At 37.6% G+C, this 21,425-nt stretch overlaps 1 long non-coding RNA gene across 1 annotated transcript in view; it reads left to right on the plus strand.

Moving 5' to 3' along the window:
* LOC109496155 overlaps nucleotides 1-21,425 on the plus strand; it is a 212,534-nt gene that overhangs the window by 118,264 nt on the left and 72,845 nt on the right. The window lies entirely within an intron of this gene.

Below are 21,425 nucleotides of genomic sequence, written 5' to 3' on the forward strand. Positions count from 1 at the left end.
TATTGCTGTGAAGCAAACCATCTTGAAACATAGTGGCTTAAGACAAGGACACTTATTTTGTTCATGAATCACATTTTGTATACGGGTCTGTGAAGGTACTTCATCTCTGCTGTACTTTGCGTCAGCTGGGACAAGTTGAAGTCTGGGATTAGAATCGTCTGAAGACTCCTCACTCCCATGTCTGGTCATTGATGCTGGCTGTTAGCTGCAACCTTAGCTGCAGCTGTTGCCCAGAACTTTCACTCATGGCCTCTCCATGTGGTCTGGGCCCCCTCTTAATGTGATTGCTGGGTCCCAATGGTGAACTTCCTGAGAGAGATAGGCAGATGAAGACAGTTACCTCTTATGACTTAGCCTTAGAAGTCATACAGCATCATTTTTACATTCTATTCATTGAAACAGCTACAAAAGAACCACCCAATTACAAGGGGAAGTGAGAAACAGATTCCGATTTTTAGTAGAAAAATGGTAAGATTCTGGAAGAGCCTGTGAGAAGGATCACATGAAACTAGCCATATTCCTGTGGTCCTTTTCAGAAAGTACAATCTGCTACAGTGATACACCTAAGAATGTTGGTGTAACTTGCTTATGTTTGTTTGTCCTTTTATTTCCTTCCAAAGGCTACTTATGACTCTGCACTACTACCCTTTGCATGATGGAGCTAATTTTCTCCAATAAATATGAAATCTATATTTACTATTATAAGATACAAGGAAAGATGAAAAGATGATAAAGACTGAAGAGCTAGCTCACTTCAGAGAGTTTACTTCTGTCTGACCTCTTATATTAAAGAGCTTTTGAACAAGGAAACCCTTCTAATAATGATATTATTAGATCATATTTTGGCTCACAAAAAATGGCAATTTCCGTGAATTTGCTACCTGTACCTTTGCACCAGAATGTAAATACTCAAATCCAAGCAACTTATCCTGAAAGTTCTTCCCAATTATTTTTTCTTTATTATAACTGTTATCTTTGGCATAGAAATTCATACTTTTATTAAATCACTCTTCAAAGTGAAATTCTTCTAAATAATAATCCACTTAACCTTTTTTAGTTTCCTCATATATAAATATTTCTGTTTTGCTCTTTAAAAATCATCTTTTTGTAAATATATCTCCCTTAGAAAACAATACTTACCTGCATTTCTCCACATTATCTTGTTCATATTGAAGTGAACCATAAAGTATTAACTGTAAACAAATCAGCTTTCTCTGTTCACTCCGCACTGAGAACTACAGACGACTGAGTGACCAATTATCTTTTTTTATAATTTTTTAAATGTTTGTTTATGATTAAAAGACAGAGAGAGACAGAGCATGAGCATGGGAGGGGCAGAGAGAAGAGGAGACACAGAATCCGAAACAGGCTCCAGGCTCTGAGCTGTCAGCACAGAGCCCGACGCGGGGCTTGAACTCACAAACCATGAGATCATGACCTGAGCTGAAGTCAGACGCTTAACCGACTAGGCCACCCAGGGCCCCCTGAGTGACCAATTATCTTGACTCAAAATAGTGACTGTCCCTCTATGGCAAGTGCCATAATCTATCTAAAGGGAATATAATATCCTAATAATAGCAGAAACAGCAAGTTTTTAAACAGATATATTGTGACAACAGTTTTAAAGCTTTGGTTCATTTGATGGCATAGAATGAGGAGTTTTCCAGAAGCATATACAGCTCTTTCCTTATGGCCCCTTTTCCAGATTTTTCTCCCACCAGTTGTGCTGCTTACTTATCCTGTTTACTTCCTCCTTGCTTATCTATTTCCAAGTCTTCCTTGGAGGGTCACAGCAGAAGTCAGGGAGGGTTGCTGAACACAGTTTCATCCTTAGCAGTCTGTAATTTTACATGTAATTCAGGAGAATAATTTGGGTACTGGTAGCCCATTCAGCACTTTAAGGCTGCCCACTCTCGACAGACACAGCGTTGCAGGGTAAAGGCATGGAGAGGTGCAGGCAGGCCATTCCTAAGCTCTCACTGCCTTGTCTGTCGAGTCACCAGCAGAATCCTTGCCTTTTCTGGCCACTCCTGCCTTTGTGCAGCCCTGTGTGCTCTTAGAAGCTCAGGATTGTGCCAGATCCAGCCTCAGGCAGTAATGTCTATAGCCTCTGTTCGGAAGAATAGGAATATGTCTTTCTTTTTAAACCCTGAGCCCACACAATCTGCAAATCATCAGCTGAAGGCAAATCTTAGTGTCTGAACTATAGTTTATTACAGGAGGAAAAAACCTAACAGCAACAGACAGGATGAAACCAGAGTGCAGCCTTTGAGTGGCAGACCTCAATGAATTCTCATTCGTCAATCTGCCCTTTGGTGCACAATTTCAGATCAGCAAACCAAGGCTCCGTGAGTGTAGGAAACTTGCCCAGGTCACTCAGCTAGTAAGTTAAGAACTGGGATTACAATTCAATTCGGTCTGACATTAAAACCCATTCTCTTAACCCTTAAATGGACTCCTTATTCCATTGTGATCCCTCACCGTATACCTTATTATACCTTGGTTATATTTTTCAGTCTTACGAAATTTGGATAATTTGTAGGTCAAATTATCTATTGATATGTAGCTAATGTTTTTAAGGAGTTTGAACTAGTAGAGTATAAAATGATTTGATATAAGCCTTTTTATTGAAGTATAGTTGACACACAATGCTACATTAGTTTCAGGTGTACACGTAGGGATTCACCCACTCTGTGCATCATGCTATGCTCATCACAAGTGCAGCTACCATCCGTCACTATACAACGCTATCACAATACCACTGACCATATTCCCTATGTTGTGCCTTTTAGTTGTAAAAGACTTAATTCTTTTTAATCATCATTTCCAGCTCAACTCTGTGGAGTTTTTCTGTCCTGTGTCTTTAATGAAAATTTGGGCAGATTTCATAAATTTCTGGTCATTCGTTGTTATTAAAATTGAGTCCAGTGCATTTTATGAATTCTCTATCCATTTCAGAGTGTTTATGTGCCCCATGCTGATCACATCAGTCATTATCACATAGGATTCTCAAGGGATAGGGATTCTGTTTCATTCCTTCCAACCTATCACTTCTCTTTTGAGTCTAGCTCCTACACAGTTGGGGGCGGCAAGGAAGGAGAGGGAGTGATGTGGGGTTCTCTTGTATCACTGGCTCTAAATCATTTGTGTGGAAGCTTTCTTTGCCTTGCTCTCACTCCTTCAGATCCTGCTTAGGACTTATGTGACAAAAAATTTTTTGAGGTCATGGTTAGCTTTTATCCAGCTCCTTTCTTCACTGAAATCTCCTTCAGAAAAAGGTAGGCACTTTCTCCTGATGGTCCCTTCCAGCAGTTCCATCTGGTCTACCCATGCCATGGAGAATCAGTAGCTCCTGTTGGATTTCCACTGTATGACTCTCTACCTGGAGCAAAGACCTTCTTCTGCCTTTCTACGCTGCAGTGCAGCTCCCCTGCTCCTTGGTGCAGGACTGTGTCAGTAAATCTTCTACTTTTGGAACTATCTAGATATAGGGCATATATTACTCTCCCAGGAATCTCTCTCCATGCTCAGCACCCCTCTAGTGGAGTAAACTCCCAAATATGCAAGCATCCAGATAAGGACCCAGGCACAGTATCAACCTCTAGAATTCTCTACCTTAGATGGCTTCCATGGAGAGGTAGTGGACCATTGCCAAAGAGAGGGGGTTGGGGGAGAAGATTTCTCAGCTAACCTCTGCACTCTCCTGCCTCTGCACCCTGAGACTGGATGCCAAGGCAGTGGAGGGTGGGTATGGGGAAGAGCATTATGATATTTAGTGGGTTGATTCTTCTGCATCTCCTGTGAGCTGTGGAGAAAGGTTTTAGCTCCAGTTCAGTAGCTTAATGACTGTTTTAAACACACGTGTGATTTAAAATCTCTTCTATTCAGCTTTGGGGCTTAAACCACAATTCCATCAGAATAGAAAAAAAAATCACATTTAACATTGTATGAAAACATAGAAATAGTAATTTAAAGTGGTTGCTGTGCAAAGTGGGGACAATTGCTTTTCCTCAATAAGTATTTTATATCTTAAAGGAATTTTTTTTTAAAAATGAGGAGTGCTAACTAAAACTGCTTACATTTGCACATACCCTTTTAAGTATCTTTATGTCCATTTGTGAATCACAACAATGCATGATAGAGATAAAGGGTCATTATCACCATTTTATATATGAGAACATCGGGGCTTAGCATGTTAGATAATTTTTCTAAAGTCTCACTCTTAAGGGGTCGTGCTGAATTTCTAACTCTCCATGTACCGCTTCACCTCTATGCTCCTGTTTTAAGGGGGTTTCCTAGAAGCACAGTCTGAGAACAGGATTCATGTGCAAGTGGTTTATTAAATTTTGCTCTTGGGAGAAATCTGTACTGGAGTGAATGTAGCAAAATAGACAGGAAATAAATTTTAAAAAGGAAGCGGCTCCGGGATAAGTCTCACCTCAGCCTGATCCCAAAGGGAGCGCAAGAGCATATGTTGCATCATAGAGTTTGCCCTTGCTCGATGCGAGGATCTGGGCTTTTGTGTCCCCTCCTCTTTCACTGTTGGGTGTGGGTTGCCCTGTAGCAAGAGAGGTGGGGGATGAGGGAATTCCCAGGCACCTCAGGCTGAGGGGGCTCCAGTTGCCCGAGGGTAACTTGGAGAGGCTGACAGCAAGTCCACGGCAGTGACACCCACAGGAGTTGAAGGGAATGGCATGTGAACCAGTAAAAGGTATGGAGCAGGGGCACCAGCAGGGTTAGCTGCGATAGTAAGTGGTGCACTGCCTCTAACCATGCTAGTGGTTAATGGAGACATAGCTTACTTCTAAACATAAGACCAAAGTAAATGTCTTAGAGTAAAATTGTAAAGGTCAAAAGAAATAGAAGCAGTGTTGTATTACTCTTTGTTTGGATAAAGACCTCTAGCTGTACCTGTTACTTTTCAGTGTAGATACACTGCTCATTAAAATCTGTTATTTCCTCGAAGAACCTTTTGAAACACAAGTCAACTAGATTATGATGAATATATTTGTTGAAGGAAAACACATAATTTTATGCCTTTCTTTTATAGCTTAGGCAAAGAAGGCTGCAAGCAGAAGGCAAGTTTTCATGACACTCAAGGCAATGTCTTAAATGAAAAAGTTGTTTGGTTTCATCAGGTGCCAAGGCAAAATGATCATTTATTTTGCCTGCCTTTAACTTGTATTGTGTTGCATACAACTTAAATATTATTGACAGGTATTCTTACCAGATTAAGAAAAAGATAATATGATCAACTTTCTTTAAGACAGTTACCCCTGGTTTTTTTTTTTTTTTAATGTTTATTTTTGAGAGAGAGAGAGAGAGAGAGCACTAGCAGGGGAGGAGCAGGGACAGAGGGAGACACAGAATCTGAAGCAGGCTGCAGGCTCTGAGCTGTCAGACCAGAACCCCACGTGGGGCTCAGACCCACAAACCCGGAGATCATGACCTGAGCCGAAGTCAGAAGCTTAACTGACTGAGCCACCCAGGAGCCCAGACAATTACTCCTGTTTATTTAAGCCATCTAAACAAGTCTTATTACTTTAATTCGTATTCATGTAAATTATCATAATTTTGGTCACTCTAAACTATTTCATTTAAAGAACCACTGTAGTAAAATTATGTCACAATACAGGCAGTCCCCAGTTTTCAAAAGTTCCCGTTATGCCACTTCGCTTTTAGGAAAGACTTACGTTAGAACCTGTTTTCACTCACCAAAAGAAACCAAGAGACCAAAAGGTAGAAATGGTGCTCAGAGTTTTTGTAGCGAGCTGTTACAGAGGCTGCGTGCACCCTGAGCAGCGAGAGTGGTATCACCAAGCTCCGCCCCCAGGAACTCCCCTCATTATCCCAGCAAAAGCTGCCATAGCTTTGAACTCTGTGAGCTTCCGTGCTTTGACTTATTGGGTGCATATGTTAGCAAGATGTGTCCTAAGGTACCACAAAAGCCTAAGAGAGTTTATTTTTGGGATCTGGGAACCCTAAAAGTTTTTCCATGTAAATTCATGGTAATTCCTTCTTTGCTTTCTGCCATTTCACATTACAAAAGTTTTCTTCGGAACATTCTACTTTTGATACAAGTAGTATCCAAATAGTAATTTTTACATCTATTGATAGCAGGTCACATACCAGGTGAGTCTAAGCGCGATACTTTTCTAATTTATTTGAACTTCACAAGTTCTAGAATATGGGTAGTATTATCCTTCCCCTTCTAAAGAAGAAAAAACTGAAGCCAGAGTAATCCTGTAACCTACCTAAAGTCACATGGTTGTGACAATATTTGAGCTGATGCAGTCTGGTTCCAGAGCCATGCTCTGAGTATGAAAAACATTTGAATGTGGGTTTCTAACATCTATAAGTTTTGGTGTTTATTTTTGCCACCATATTTATTCTGTTTTATAGATTATACAAATTAAAAATTTAGGGAAAACAAATAATACGGTTGACAAAAACTTAGAGGGTCAATAAGAGAATAACTGGACAAGGTTCTCAGTGGTATTTCAAAATGAGTCATTTCAGGAACGCCTGGGTGGCGCAGTTGGTTAAGCGTCTGACTTCAGCCAGGTCACGATCTCGCGGTCTGGGAGTTGGAGCCCCGCGTCAGGCTCTGGGCTGATGGCTCAGAGCCTGGAGCCTGTTTCCGATTCTGGGTCTCCCTCTCTCTCTTCCCCTCCCCCGTTCATGCTCTGTCTCTCTCTGTCCCAAAAATAAATAAACGTTGAAAAAAAAATTTAAAAAAAAATGAGTCATTTCATTATGTCAATACATTAGATCCTAGTAGTTATATAATTCAAAATACATTCCTTGTACTTTATTTTTACAACTGGCTATAACTCCAGTTTATAAAAATTTGTCAGATCATTGGTTTATTGTTTAAATATAAAATATGCCCTTTTTCCTTCCTATTTTTACCCAATATTTTCTGGGTCCTACATCTATTCTTTCATTAAAAAAGTATGTATGTGCATACACACACAATTAAGTGTATGTGTTCAATCAAAGTAAATAATGAAGGTTTAGCCAATTCATATCTGAATTGAAATACGGTACAAAATGGTGCCTTTTTGCATCTTGACCTCATTCTTATAATTTATCAGATGTCCTTTGGTGTTATTTTTTATAAGCTCTATTTTCTCAATCCAGTGTTCCTTCCCTCACTCCTTCCCCCCTTCCTTCCTTCCCTCCCTCTCTCCTTCCCTCCTTTCTTTCTTGCTTTTCTCCATCCCATTCCTTTTTTCTTTTTTCTTTGTTGCTTAATTCATTTGTGCTTCTATAAACACATATAAGACCAAAGCCATGAGCTGTGTTATAGTCCCTTAAGTCCCTTAAGCTTAACGAGAGGAGCTTAGGTGTTTGGGTTTCAAAGGGCTCCTAGCTGCAATTTATTTGTGTGAAACTTGAGCAAAACACTTCTTTTGCTCTTTTGAAAATGATGAAGTTTTGATGGTCTCCAAAGTTCCTTAAAGTTTCAAAAACAAAAATAATTTTAAAATAATTTCTATATTCATAATCTAAGTCAGAATAAATACACAACAAGAAATGTGAGGGGGATAAAAAAGAAATGTCAACAATGTAAGTATTTACCTGGAAGGCCTGATTGATAAATGGTTAAGAAAATATTTTTCCTGTCATGCAGATGATTAAACCAAGGACAGCAGGTGATGTCAGCAAATCTGAATGAAGAACTGTGGTGAATGTGTAAAGATAGACACATTAAGAATGGACAATAGAGATGGGGCGCCTAGGTGGCTTAGTCAGTTAAGGTTCCGACTTCCCGTCAGGTCACGATCTCGTGCTTTGTGGGTTCAAGCCCCTAGTGGGGCTCTGTGCTGACAGCTCTGAGCCTGGAGCGAGCCTGCTTCAGGTTCTCTCTCTCTCTCTCTCTCTCTCTCTCTCTCTCTCTCTCTCTCTCTCTCCCTCTCTTTTTCTCTGTAAAAAATAAATAAACATTAAAAAATGTTTTTTTTAAAAAAAAGAATGGACAATAGAGATTTGCCTGAAACATTTCCTATGAGCTCTATTACTGGATTATTGGAAACCTCATCCTGATTTCTCATATGTGTGGTTTCACATGCAATTCAGCCCTATTTCTAGTTTGTTCTTTCATATATTGTTGTGACATAAAAGTGACAGACACACTCACAGATTATTCATAATAATATCTCTCTTCCCAAATATCCTTGAATTACCCTAAACTATTATTGGAAGTATTTTTTGAATAAAAATTAATTTAGAAAAACACTTCAAAGTTTACATTGGTCATAGAATTTATTGCTGCCTTATTTCCATAAAGAATATCAACTGAAATATGGACTTTTTTCTCTTTACTACAAATATGATTGACAAATGCAAGATTTTCTCATAAGTGGTAGTCTATGTACTCATTTGTAATTGGGACTGGTATTCCACATATATATGTATATATATATATTGTAATATATATATCATGATATATAATATATATAAACATCAAAAGTTAAGAAGATGTTTTAATTATTTAAAATGATAAATTATCCTTTGAGAGATTTTTTTTTACTACTCAAGAAAGCATTCGTATTGCATGAGGTGTTATTATGAATTTTGAAACAACTTATTTCTCCAGAAGACGTCTTAGGGTTTACACACAATTTGAATTTCAATGTTCTCACCTAGAATTTCATACATTGTTAGCTGACTCTGAAACCAGGGGATTTTTGTTTGTTTGTTTATTTATTTTTGAGACAGAGAGAGACAGAGCATGAACGGGGGAGGGTCAGAGAGAGGGAGACACAGAATCTGAAACAGGCTCCAGGCTCTGAGCTGTCAGCACAGAGCCCGACGCAGGGCTCGAACTCACGGACGGCGAGATCATGACCTGAGCCGAGGTCGGCCGCTTAACCGACTGAGCCACCCAGGCGCCCCTCAAACCAGGGGATTTTAAGGGATCTGATGCATTTGGGTTTTTTTGTTGGTTTTTGTTTGTTTGTTTTTTTGTTTTCTTTTGCCATGGCAAACAATGCCAAAGGCCTGATTTATTAATAACGAGAGACTAGGAATCAGGACGTGGATATTTGTAATTATAAGTTTCACTGCCTTTTAAAAAATTGTGTTGTATGGCACAGCATGTATTTAGTTTTAAAATGAAAGGAAATTTAGATTCTTTTCATGATGAGTATAGAATGAACATTTCTTTAGAGAGAGAGAAAGAGGTAGGAGCAGAGGGCGAGGGGGAGAGAGAATCTCAAGCAGGCTCCACATTCAGCATGGAGCCCAACTCAGGGCTCAGTCTCACAACTGTGAGATCCTGACCTGAGTCAAAATCAAGTCGAACACTTAACTGACTGAGCCACGCAGGCACCCCTAGAATGAACATTTTAAAGAGAAAAAGCCCCTTCAGGGTGAATCTATGGATAGGAGTCACTTTTCTGCCAGGAGTAATGACTGAGCTGCATTTTTGGCCCACAAGTTCTAGAATGCCCCACTAGTTTTCAGAACTGAAGAGGAAGGGTGTAAATACTGGTGCATACTTGATTTTTAAGAAAGAATGATACTCCACATTGTTCAATTCCTTTTGCATTTCCAACTCTGTGTCTCTGCAGGCAGGGAGCCCTATGCTATGCTTCTGAAACCCAGACCCTTTCCGGTCCATGGGAATTTGCCAAGGTTGCTCCTCAGACAAGAAGAGATACTCATGTATTAAGTCCCCCACATTAGACTAGATGAGTCTGCTTCCCTCATAAAACAAAAGTGAATAACAATGAACCTAGAAAGGTGACACTCAGTAATGTGAAAGAGTATTATCTTTCAAGATCCCATCAAAAGAGATTATTTTGAGGCTGTCCTTGTATTCTGCTGTCTGCTAAATTAAGATATTTCTATATTAAGAACTAGAGACAACCCTCTGAAAGATGGGAAGGGTCTCATAGGAGCTCTAGCCCAGTCCTAATTGTAGGGGGTAAAGCCCCGGAAAAAACTGTGACTTTTATTTACCTCTGGGTTTCCTCACTTTAAAAATCTTGTTTGCTAATGGATACTTCGCTGGCCAGTAATTTGCTGTTCTGAGAGTTGAGTGTAAATTTAAAATAGCATTTTCAGGGTACTTTAGAAATAAGGAATGATAATATTAAAATCCTTCAGAAATAAAACAAGCTTGTTATATTTTCATCCCTCTAAAAGAGACATAAGGAGAGATTTATTAACATCAATTTTCCACTTTTGATGCCCTCTGTAGGAGGTGCTAGTAAAATTCAGATATGTTTTCAAGGCCCTCAGTTTGAGGGTCCCGCTGAATGACTTATCCAGATGGAAATGATAGAACTTTTCTTTCTCCTCATGTGATTAATAAGCTTATTAAGAATTTTTGCTAAATAGAGTCTGGCTTACAAAGTGAAGGGTTTTTAAACTTGTTTTAAAAATTATGTATTCATCTATAACCATACTACAGAGGTTCCCTAGCATTCTGTGGTATGGCAAAGAATGTGTCTATTGGCCACTCAGGAGAGATGCCCCCTTCAGAAAAGCCTATTTAAAGTGTTAGGTTATGCTGTTCCTTGTTTCTTTTAATCATGTAAGTACCTCTATATCAAAATTGCTACTGTTTTCAGACCAGATGGCATGGAACACATTTGTTACACAACTATGATTAAATATACAGTTAAGAAAATTTTTTAGAATAGATCGCTTTGCCCGATTTATTAAATTTAATAATACATTGACCATTAGGAGCATTATATAATTTGCATCTGAAATAATATATTACTATTAATAAATCTATAAACCACACATCATCTATTCAGATGGCATAATGTAGCAATTTATTGTATACTGTGTGAATTTTGTCAACAGGGAATCCCCCTGATGAAAAAATAGCATAATATTAATTACTAGCACCATCTGTGCAAAACAATAGGAAAACCAATATTTTAATACAATGACTTCATGCATGTCAGTTATCTTCCACATTAAATGCTGCAGTTTTGTTGACGCAGTTTACCTGTCTAATAATTTAAATAATGGATGTTCTTACAGAGGTTAAAACTATGAATAAATGAATTAAAATTAAATATCATCAAACGTTTAAATAGGTATAACATGAATCTGATTCATTCTCCAGAATATATCCTGCATGCATGTATGTATATACAAATTACTGTACCATCTGTTAGGTTTTTACGGGTTGAGCATGAATTTTCTTTCCGCACATGAAAGGCATATTGTAGATGCCTTGTAGTGAAAAGATTATTCAGTTGAAAAGGTTGAGACAATTGGTCTAACTAATGCCTGGCAGTGGTCAGACTCCAAGAGTACCTTCAAAGATGGGGGCAGGGGTCATCATAGGAAAGATCGTATTCTATTTAAATTTTGAGCTCTCAAGCTAACATTTGCTAATTATGACAATGGATGCCGTTCTAAGCACCAAAGGACTCCCTTTCATCTGTCCTTTTAAACTACTGTAACCTGCCACCTGGTAGGTTTTTATATATCCACTTTAACTTCTGGCTTTAATAAATATTTATTGAACAAAAATAATGAATTACACTTTGGGGAAGGAGATGGTGAGCAAAGAGTCTTTTCTTAGCTTTCGGTACTAACTATTCCTTTGGTTGGCTTATTTAGGCGGCTTAATACCTCCTATTTTTGAAGTTTTCTTACTAACGCAGACTTCAGAGCCTCAGAGCACAAAAGGTGGGGCTGGAAGTCATTATTGCTAGGAAACGTGGACAAGAAATAGATTTTTCATTTGGGGGCGTCTTTTGTAATAGCCCATTCATCTAAACCTTTCATTAAATAACACTTAACAGTGGTCATCAAACTTCCTCAGTTTACCACATTCTCTTACAGCTAGAAAGAAGCCTCCACGTCCATAGGTTCCAACTCCTAAGATGGTAAAATTCTCTGTTGGAGAGAAAAGAGCTTGAAATTCTCTTATGAAATTCCACTTAACCCCAACTCCGAATTAAGTTGCCTCTTTTTAAAATTTCTTTGCACATAGTTTAGGATGAGCTTTAGGGCTAGCTTCATTATGCAGGGTAAGATTTTTAGATCATCAACACCGGCACCACACTCCTGGGTTTGATTTCGGAATTACATAGCTCTGTGACCTTGAACATAATTGTTGAATCATTTAACTTCTATTTCCAGGGTATAAAGTCATCCTTATAAAATGGAAATGGCACTGCTTACCTCTTGCTAATTGTACGTCGGTAGAGAATGAGGTAATATCACGATCATCAGTAATTATTATTTATGGCTTATCCAATGAGGTAAAGGAAACAGAATAGTTAAAAAGAATGGTAGCCTTTCAGAAAGAATATGAACAGGCAATCACAGAATAAACATAAATGCAAATAAAAGTGAAGAGATTCTCAAAGCTGTAGGAGTCAGGAAAAGTAAAATTAAACAGCAGAGCACGAGACAATTTTGTTCCAAAACTTTAATTCATGGTACTTTCAAAAGTGTGCGGGCAATAGGCACATTTAGGCACAATAGGAGGGAGGGCATATTAGCACATCTTTCGGGGGGAAGGAAACTTAGCAGCAGTTCAAAAATTCAAATGCACGTGTTTTTTGACCCAGAAATTTTACTTTTAGAAATCTCTCCGAGAGTGATTTTTAGCCAAATGGTGAACAGATGTAGCTATCCCCTTTCACCCCTCCACCCTCCTCAAAAAAACCATGCTGATACAAAATAACAAATACATACTAATCAACTTAAAAAAATAGACACACACCCATGAAATAAAAAAAATCATCAGTTTCCAGAAATAGAGAACTAAAATCCAACATGAAGTTGGTAATAATAACCCATATGGACTTTTACCTAAGAACACCAATGTTTTCACGCTTTCGGATGCACAAGGACAGCCTGTGACCAAGCGAGACAAAGAGCTGGAATTGAGCTTCTGACAGAAAGTTTTAGAGGGAAAAAAGGAGCTCCGTGAAAAAGGGATCAGGAACATTCTATTTATTGTCCTTCCAAAGTATCTGAGGAGCTTTCTGTCTATCCAGTTGTGGACATCCATCCATCCATATATACATAATACATACATATTTTAAAAGTCTCTTATAAGGGCTTGGAGGTGAAGTCTATTAACCATCTATATTTTAAGTAATGGAGACAGCCAAAAAAATATTTTCAGGTTTAAGTTCTATTTTATTGATAAATTGCCTTCTTTAAAGTGAAACTGCTAGCCATATGGTCAACAATATCTCTTTCCTTTTGGGGGAAATGAAAGTAAAGTTGAAGGGCAGATTTTTCACTGTGCTTGAACAACCGTATAGAATTCTATGGCCAGGCTAAGACCACTGACAGTCTTGGTTTCAGAAACCTTTGCCTTAGTCCCTTACGGAAACAACTGCAGTGAGGGGAGTGAGCAGATCTAACAAAACTTTGCATTAGCACCTCATGAACAGGAGAAAACTAAATAATTTCAAAAAGACTATTATTTTTTAAGTTATTTTAAATAATTAAGGAGAGAAAAGAAGGAATAGAAATCTCAGTAAAAACAAGGATACCATAACAAAACATTAGACTTGAAAAAGAATGGAGTCGAACATCTGAGAGTAAAGAAAAAATATGTATCATTGAAATAGAAAACTCAGTCGACTGCTTACATGATAGCTGGACACGGGTGGGAGGAGAATAAGGAAATGGGAAGAAATGGAAATCGACAACACACATCTAGGATTCCTTGATTGTGAGAATAGATAGAAGAAATATCTCCGGGTAACATACAACAGAAACGTCCAGAATTGAAAAAGACGTGATTGTGGAGAATCATGATTGTGGAGATCATGATTGTGGAGAATGTGGAGAAAGTGGCACAGTGAGTTCTGAATAAGAGAAACAAAGCAGAAGTCCTCTTAACTGGATCAGTTCTCTTGACTGGCTCAGTAAAGTAATGTGCTTCTATGCTTTTTAAATGACTCTTACAGTGTGATAAATGTTCTACTAGGAAGTGACCACATGGTATATCACATGGGAATCACTCTGATTCCCACTGATGGAATTCTGTTCTGAGAGAGTTGTGTTTCATCTATAACTGTAAAAGAGAGTTGTATATGTTACATTAATTATCCAAACCAATAAAATATCAATATAAAACAAAGATTGCATCAAGAAAAACTAAATTGAATGCTTTGGGGAGACTCCATAAAGACATGCCACTTTGTTTTTTTTTTAATTTTTTTTAACATTTATTTATTTTTGAAACAGAGAGAGACAGAGCATGAACGGGGGAGGGGCAGAGAGAGAGGGAGGCACAGAATCGGAAGCAGGCTCCAGGCTCTGAGCCATCAGCCCAGAGCCCGAGGCGGGGCTCGAACTCGCAGACTGCGAGATCGTGACCTGAGCTGAAGTCGGACACTTAACCGACTGAACCACCCAGGCGCCCCAAGACATGCCACTTTAAAAGGTAGATGTGAAATTAGGTTTAGGCCCAAGAACTGTAAAACAGGGGCTAAAAGTAATAAATATCTGGAATGTGGTAAACACAAACACTTCCAACAATGTCTTAAAGTTCTTACCTGCACTATAAAGACACTGAAATTGGAAATGGTAGATAATCCAGTATGTGTCGCTCATGAAAGATTACATGAAAATTTGACCAGCAGACCCATGTCAACGGAAAGGCCTTGTGCCACATTCAAAAATTTACCAAATAATACAGATTTATATATTTGAGTTTAAGTAAAATGTTTAAGATGAGCATTAATCACTTGCTAAAATGATTCTCAACTTTAACACGTTTTTCATTTCCTCGTTGCGCTAATGGTTCTGATGAGGGATCATTCTATATCAACGATCAACTGTAGAACATCAAAGTCATTAAAAAATTGCCTACTAAGGAAAAAAATACATCAATAACAAAGTTCAAATCAGCAATTTTTTCTAAGAGTTCACCACCAAATCCAAGATTGCAAAGATTTCCCCTATGTTTTCTCCCAGAAGCTTCAGGTTTTTAGATCTCATGTTTAAATTACTGTCCTAGCACGATCTGTTGGAGAATATCCTTTCCCTGTTGAATGGGCTTGGCACTCATAAAAAAACAATTGACCATAGACGTATAAATTAATTTCAGAACTCTCAATTCTATTTCTTCTTCCCATTTTAGTTTATTTTTAAATTTTTAATTCCAGTACAGTTAACATACAGTGTTATATTAGTTTCAGGTACAATATAGTGAGTCAACAATTCCATACATCACCTGGTGCTCATCACAAGAAATGCACTCCTTAATCCCTATCATATTTATTTTCTATAGTTGAGTTTATTTCTTGGTTTCTCTCTCTCTCTCTCTTTTTCTTTGCTTCTTTTCTTAAAATTATTATTTATTTACTTTAAATTGTATAAATTGAGCTACAATTGACATTATTGTTGTTGTTCTTTTCATTATTTTATTATTTAAAGTTTTTATTTAAAGTCCAGTGAGTTAACATATAGTGTATGTTATATCTCCCCCATGTTCATTTGTTTGGTTTCTTAAATTCCACTTATGAGTGAAATCATATGGTATTTGTCTTTCTATGACTGGCTTATTTTGCTTAGCATAATAGTCTCTAGGCCCATCCATGTCATCACAAATGGCAAGATTTCATTCTTTTTTATGGCTGAGTAGTATTCCATTGTAGATAGGTAGGTAGGTAGGTAGGTAGGTAGGTAGATAGATACATAGATACATAGATACATAGATACATAGATACATAGATACCACATCTTCTTTATCCACTCATCAGTCGATGGACATTTGAGCTGTTTCTACAATTTGGCTATTGTTGATAATGCTGCTATAAACATAGGGGCATCCATAGGGGTATATGCATGCCTTTGAATTGGTGCATTTGTATGTTTGCAGTAAATACCTAGTAGTTGATTACTGCATTATAATATAGTTCTATTTTTAACTTTTTGAGGACATTCTTTCCTGTTTTTCACAGTGGCCATACCAGTTTGCATTCCCACCAGCTGTACACAAGAGTTCCTTTTTCTCCATATCCTCACCAACACTTGTTTCTTGTGTTTTTTATTTTAGCCATTCTGATACAAGATGATATCTCATTGTAGTTTTGATTTGCATTTCCATGATGATGAGTGATGTTGAGCATCTTTTCATGTGTCTGTTGGCCTTCTGTATGTCGTTTGGAAAAATGTTCTTGTCTTCTGCCCATTTTTAATTGAACTTTTTTGTTTTTTGGGTGTTGAGTTTTATCAGTTCTGTATATATTTTGGATACTAACCCTTTATTGGATAAGTCATTTGCAAATATCTTCTCCCATTTAGTAGGCTGCCTTTTAGTTTTGTCAATTGTTTCCTTCACTGAACAGAAGCTTTTTATTTTGATGTAGACTCAATAATCTATTTTTGCTTTTATTTCACCTGCCTCAGGAGACATAACTAGAAAAATGTTGCTGTAGCCTATGTCAGAGATATTTCTGCCTGTGCTCCTTTTTAGGATTTTAATGGTTTCAGGTCTCACATTGAGGTCTTCAATTCATTTGAGTTTGTTTTTGTGTCTGGTGTAAGAAAGTGGTCAAGTTTCATTCTTTTGCATGAATTGCATACAGTTTTTCCAACACCATTTGTTAAAAAGACTGTCTTTTTCCCATTGCATATTTTTTTCCTGCTTTGTTGACAGTTAATTCATCATATAATTGTGAGTTTATTTCTGGGTTTTCTGTTCTGGTCCATTGACTTATGTGTCTATTTTTGTGCCAGTACCATACTAGTTTGATTACTGTAGCTTTGCAGTAAATTTTGAAATTTCACCTTTTTAGCTAAATTTATTCTGAGATATTTTATTCATTTGGATACTATTGTAATGAAATTGCATTCTTAGTTTTTTTTTTTTATTGTTTGTTGCTGGTATATACAAAAACTACTGATTTTTGTGGGTTGGTCTTATACCCTGTAACTTTGCTGAATTCATTTATTAGCTCTTTCTTGTGAGTTCTTTGAGATTTTCCGTATACTGTATAGGATCATGGCATCTATAGATATAGTTCTGTTCCCCCTCCTCCTCCTCCTCCTCCTCCCCCTTCTTCTCCTCATTTTGCAATTTGAATACCCTTTCTTCTTTTTCTTATCTAATCACTCTATCTAGGACTTCCTATATAATGTTGAAGAGCTGTGGTGAAAGTAGGCATCTTTGTCTTATTCTTGATCTTGGTGGGAAAATTTTCAATCTCTCATCATTAATTAAAATGTTAGCTGCAGGTTTTTCATAAATGCCCGTTGTCAGGTTGATGCATTGAGTTTTAAAAATAGGAAACTATTTGAGTATATTCAAAAAAAGAAGAGAATTGAAGAAGATGATTGAAAGAACTTCTATTAAAAGTTAGAAATTCTCAGATTTGGCTTTCAAAAATCCAATAGAATGTAACTCTGAATAGTTATAATCATAAAGGATACATCTAAATTACTTAAAAAAAATAAGTTTAAAAGATGGAAAAACATGTATTAGAATAACCCAGGGGCGCCTGGGTGGCTCAGTCAGTTAAGCCTATGACTTCAGCTCTGGTCATGATCTTGCAGTTTATGGGTTTGAGCCCCATGTTGGGCTCTGTGCTGACAGCTCAGAACCTGGAGCCTGCTTTGGATTCTGTGTGTGTGTGTCTCTCTCTGCTCTCCCCCCCCCCCCCCACCCCACTCACGCTTCTCTCTCTCTCTCTCTCTCTCAAAAATAAATAAACATAAAAAATTAAAAAAAAAGAATAACCTAAAGAAAGTTGGTCTACATTTTTAATAACAGACACAGTAGAATTTACAGAACTCCCATCTACATGCTTTAGAAGCACAACAACTTACAGAATCAATGGGAGAAGGAGGAAGGCAGTGGAAACACCAGGAAACAAGGAAGCTTAGAAAGAAATCAGGAAGCAAATGTTGTAAGACATTTGTGCAGGAATAGCCTGGCCAGGGTGTCACCACAGCTGCCGCAACTGTCATCACCCCTGTTGCTGCTACTGGGAGGATTCTGACTCTCAAAATTCCTGATTCCTTGGTTTCCTCACTTACTGCTCAGAGTCCCAGGAGCTCACATCTAGCTGACTGAGCTTGTGCTTCATGCTGGAAGGCTTGGATTCCAGGAGAGAGGCAGGTGCTAGGAAGTGCTCTCTGGCCAAATGATCAGTTGAGGAGGAGAGGAAATTCACGGGAAGGAAACTGGGGAGGTTTTTATGAAGAATAGTATGCGAGACTGTTTTAAATGTCTGGAAAGACACAAACAATTAGAAGCAATTACCAGTGTGGAAGTAAAGAGACAGGTTAAACGGTGTTTTGAAAATTCTACATACTTACATACAGTGTTGCAATTTTTTAACGATGAAATTGCACTCAGGCATGGCTTGTGTATTTTTAAAAATAGGTTTTAAAATTATACTTAAAAAAGAACTTTTGCCTTTAAGAGTGAGAATTATATTACCCACAGCACTTTTAAACTTTCATGGGAATAATTGATGAAAAACTCGCTTCAGCAAAATTCAAGGGAGGAGAAATCTCCCTGGGACTGCAGAGATTTCACCGTTGGCTAATCTACTTTTTTTTTTTTTTTCCTTGAAATGCGTTGGCTTCATCTACCTTTAGAAGTTCCTTCTGTTGAAAACTCTGGATGATTTTTTTCTCTCTCTGAAGCCAGCCAGATACTTTGTAGTCAAATAAATTGTCAGAAAAATTGCTGTATCTAGAGATTTTCCTGTAGTAAAAATGTGGCCACTGCCTTCTCAGAGTATCATCACTTAAGATTATATTTAAAAACCCATCAAAAATAAAAGCTGTATTATATAAATTTTGAATTAACCACGCTCTTAGGGAAATTTACTTTTACATATGTGTAGGAGTGCTTGTATGTGTACGTGTGTGTGCTTATGTATTAGTGAGAAAGACAGTAAGACAGAGACAGAGAGACAGATGCAGAAGGAAAGACTCACTCTAACTTCTGTAAGGCCATTCTGGATATTTATACTCCAAGAGAAATGACGTGGAGCATAAAACTGAAATTTGTACCTTTACTTATCTAACACTGAAACTGAAGTTAATTGTCTACAACATAATCCAGGAGGGTCACATTTTGGAGGTCTCTTCTGTGATACCTATGTACTCATTGACTGATTATCTGATTAATTCCTTTATTGCTTTAGCAAATCTCTATTAAGTGATTCTTCTGTGGCAGTTTTCCTGCTAGACAATAAGGACCAAGAGTAAATCAAACACAGGATGGAGGAGACACATGCAACTAGCCAGGCGATTAATATAATGCAGTGTGATGTGTCCTAGGATGTCTGGATGCTTTGTGAGCTCAGAAGGAAGACACAAATTCTAGACTGGAGTGAAGATTTGGTGGGGGAGAGGTTTTGGGTAAGTCAAGAAAGCAACCTTGGACTGAATCTAAAGCGCGAAAACTATAGTAGAAAGATAAAAGAGACTTTAAATAACTAAATAATTGACAGGGTGCAATCCCCTAAAGATTCTGAGGCAACCAGATAGAAGATTTTAGGGATATCATTGTTTTTAATGGGTAGGGAAGATCTCTATTTGAAGCATGCATGACTCTGGATTGGTAAGAGAGGATCTGTAGTGGATATCTGCTGTTTTTTATTGCCCAGAACTATCATCTGAACTCCTTTTGGGGAATTAGCTCATCCCCTGACACCACACACACACACACACACACACACACACACACACCCCATTCCCGAGGTGGAGCACAGGATCTGGGACCCACCCCTAGTCATTGGTCAACTCTCCAGCATAAGACCCAACTAAAGTAAAACCCAGAACTAAAGTAAAGACCCAGAACTAAAGTAAAACTCACTTGAAAATTCCCAGGAAAGAGTTGTTCATTCTTTTCTGTTAGGCCTTGAAACCTGAGAGAATTTGGGGCTGGAGCTCCAGGCAACCTCTTGCTACCATGTGACGCTTGATGCTGAAGCCAATATGACAGAAGGCAGAGTAAAGAGATGGAGAAAAACCAACTCCTAATTATATTTTCTGGGCCCTGAATCCAGGCTTGCTCTTCTATGTGAGCCAATAAATTCCCTTTCAGCCTAAGTGAGTTGGTTGTATTTTCTTTCACTTGCAACCAAGAGTTCTAATTGATGTAGTCCCCAAAGAGGAAGACATAGGGGTGGGGGGCAGGGTGAAAGGGAACAAGCTAATGTTTATTAAGCAACTATTTTGTCCCTACCTTCTAAAGCTGGATGCTGCTATTTTCTTGTTTTTAAGTAAAGTCCACAATATTCTAGGAAGCCAAAAGGAGAGTGTCTTAGCACAAAGGTCTGCCTAAGTATAAATTCTATTCATTTTGCATTACACTGTGTGTGCCGTCAGTGTGAGTTTTACTCTAGGCTGGCATTTCTTCCATTGTGACTCAGGGAACACCAGCATCCTGTGAAATGTTAATGAATGTCACATGAAAAAATCCTTAATATGTAAGAAAAAAATTAAACATACTTATGTGTTAATATTATTTTATATGTCTTTTGTAAATGGTTCAAAGCGTCTGATGAGAGATTACCGCAGCATGAACTAAGGATGGTTAAAAATTATGCTTTGGTACATAGGCAACATTGTCAACCTTATACAGTGTATTGACCTATAGTTTTTCTTCGAGAATTTGAGTTTATGGCTCTAACTTTTTGGGGAGACGTTATTCCACGTGTTTTGGCATTACGGGTTCATACGGCATATGGATATGTGGCTGACAAAGGGAGGATATTAATTGAAAAACGGACTTCAAAAGTTCTCAGGTAAAACAACAAAGAAAATTAGAATGATTTAAAGTAAATGTGATTAATGACAATTGTAAATTTCCAAACACAATTTTGAGGTGAACTTTCCAAGATTGAATAGGTAAGTATTTTGGGAACTGCCAGATATAAGAGTTAAAACATTAAATTTGTGTTATTCTCTTTGCTATAATTTGCTTTTGAAAATGAGAATTTTATAATTTTCTGGGATTAAAACAAAATATTAGAGTATATTTGATGCTGTGCTTAAAATTAACAACTAAGAAACATTATTCGTACTATTTAAGTAACTATATGAAATAAAAAGAAACAAAGCACTGTTCTCATACAAAAGATGGGTATTTTTTGACATAAAAATGCACAATAAATTATTACTTATTTAGATACTTTAATTCTTTTTGTGCTTAACTTTAAAATGATTTAATTTCTTGGGGCACCTGGGTAGCTCAGTCGGTTGAGCGTCCTACTTTGGCTCAGGTCATGATCTCGCAGTTCATGATTTTGAGCCCCGTGTTGGGCTCTGTGCTGACAGCTCAGAGCAGAGTCCTGCTTCAGATTCTGTGTCCCCCTCTCTCTCTGCTCCACCTTGGTTGTGCTCTGTCTCTCTCTGTCTTTCAAAAATGAATAAACATAAAAAAATTTTTTTAATGATTTAATTTCTTTAAAGGTACTTTTGTTCAGTAATAGAATTTTTAAAACATATGC

Source organism: Felis catus, chromosome F2 (genome assembly GCF_018350175.1).
Source record: "Felis catus isolate Fca126 chromosome F2, F.catus_Fca126_mat1.0, whole genome shotgun sequence".
NCBI classification, from domain to species: domain Eukaryota; kingdom Metazoa; phylum Chordata; class Mammalia; order Carnivora; family Felidae; genus Felis; species Felis catus.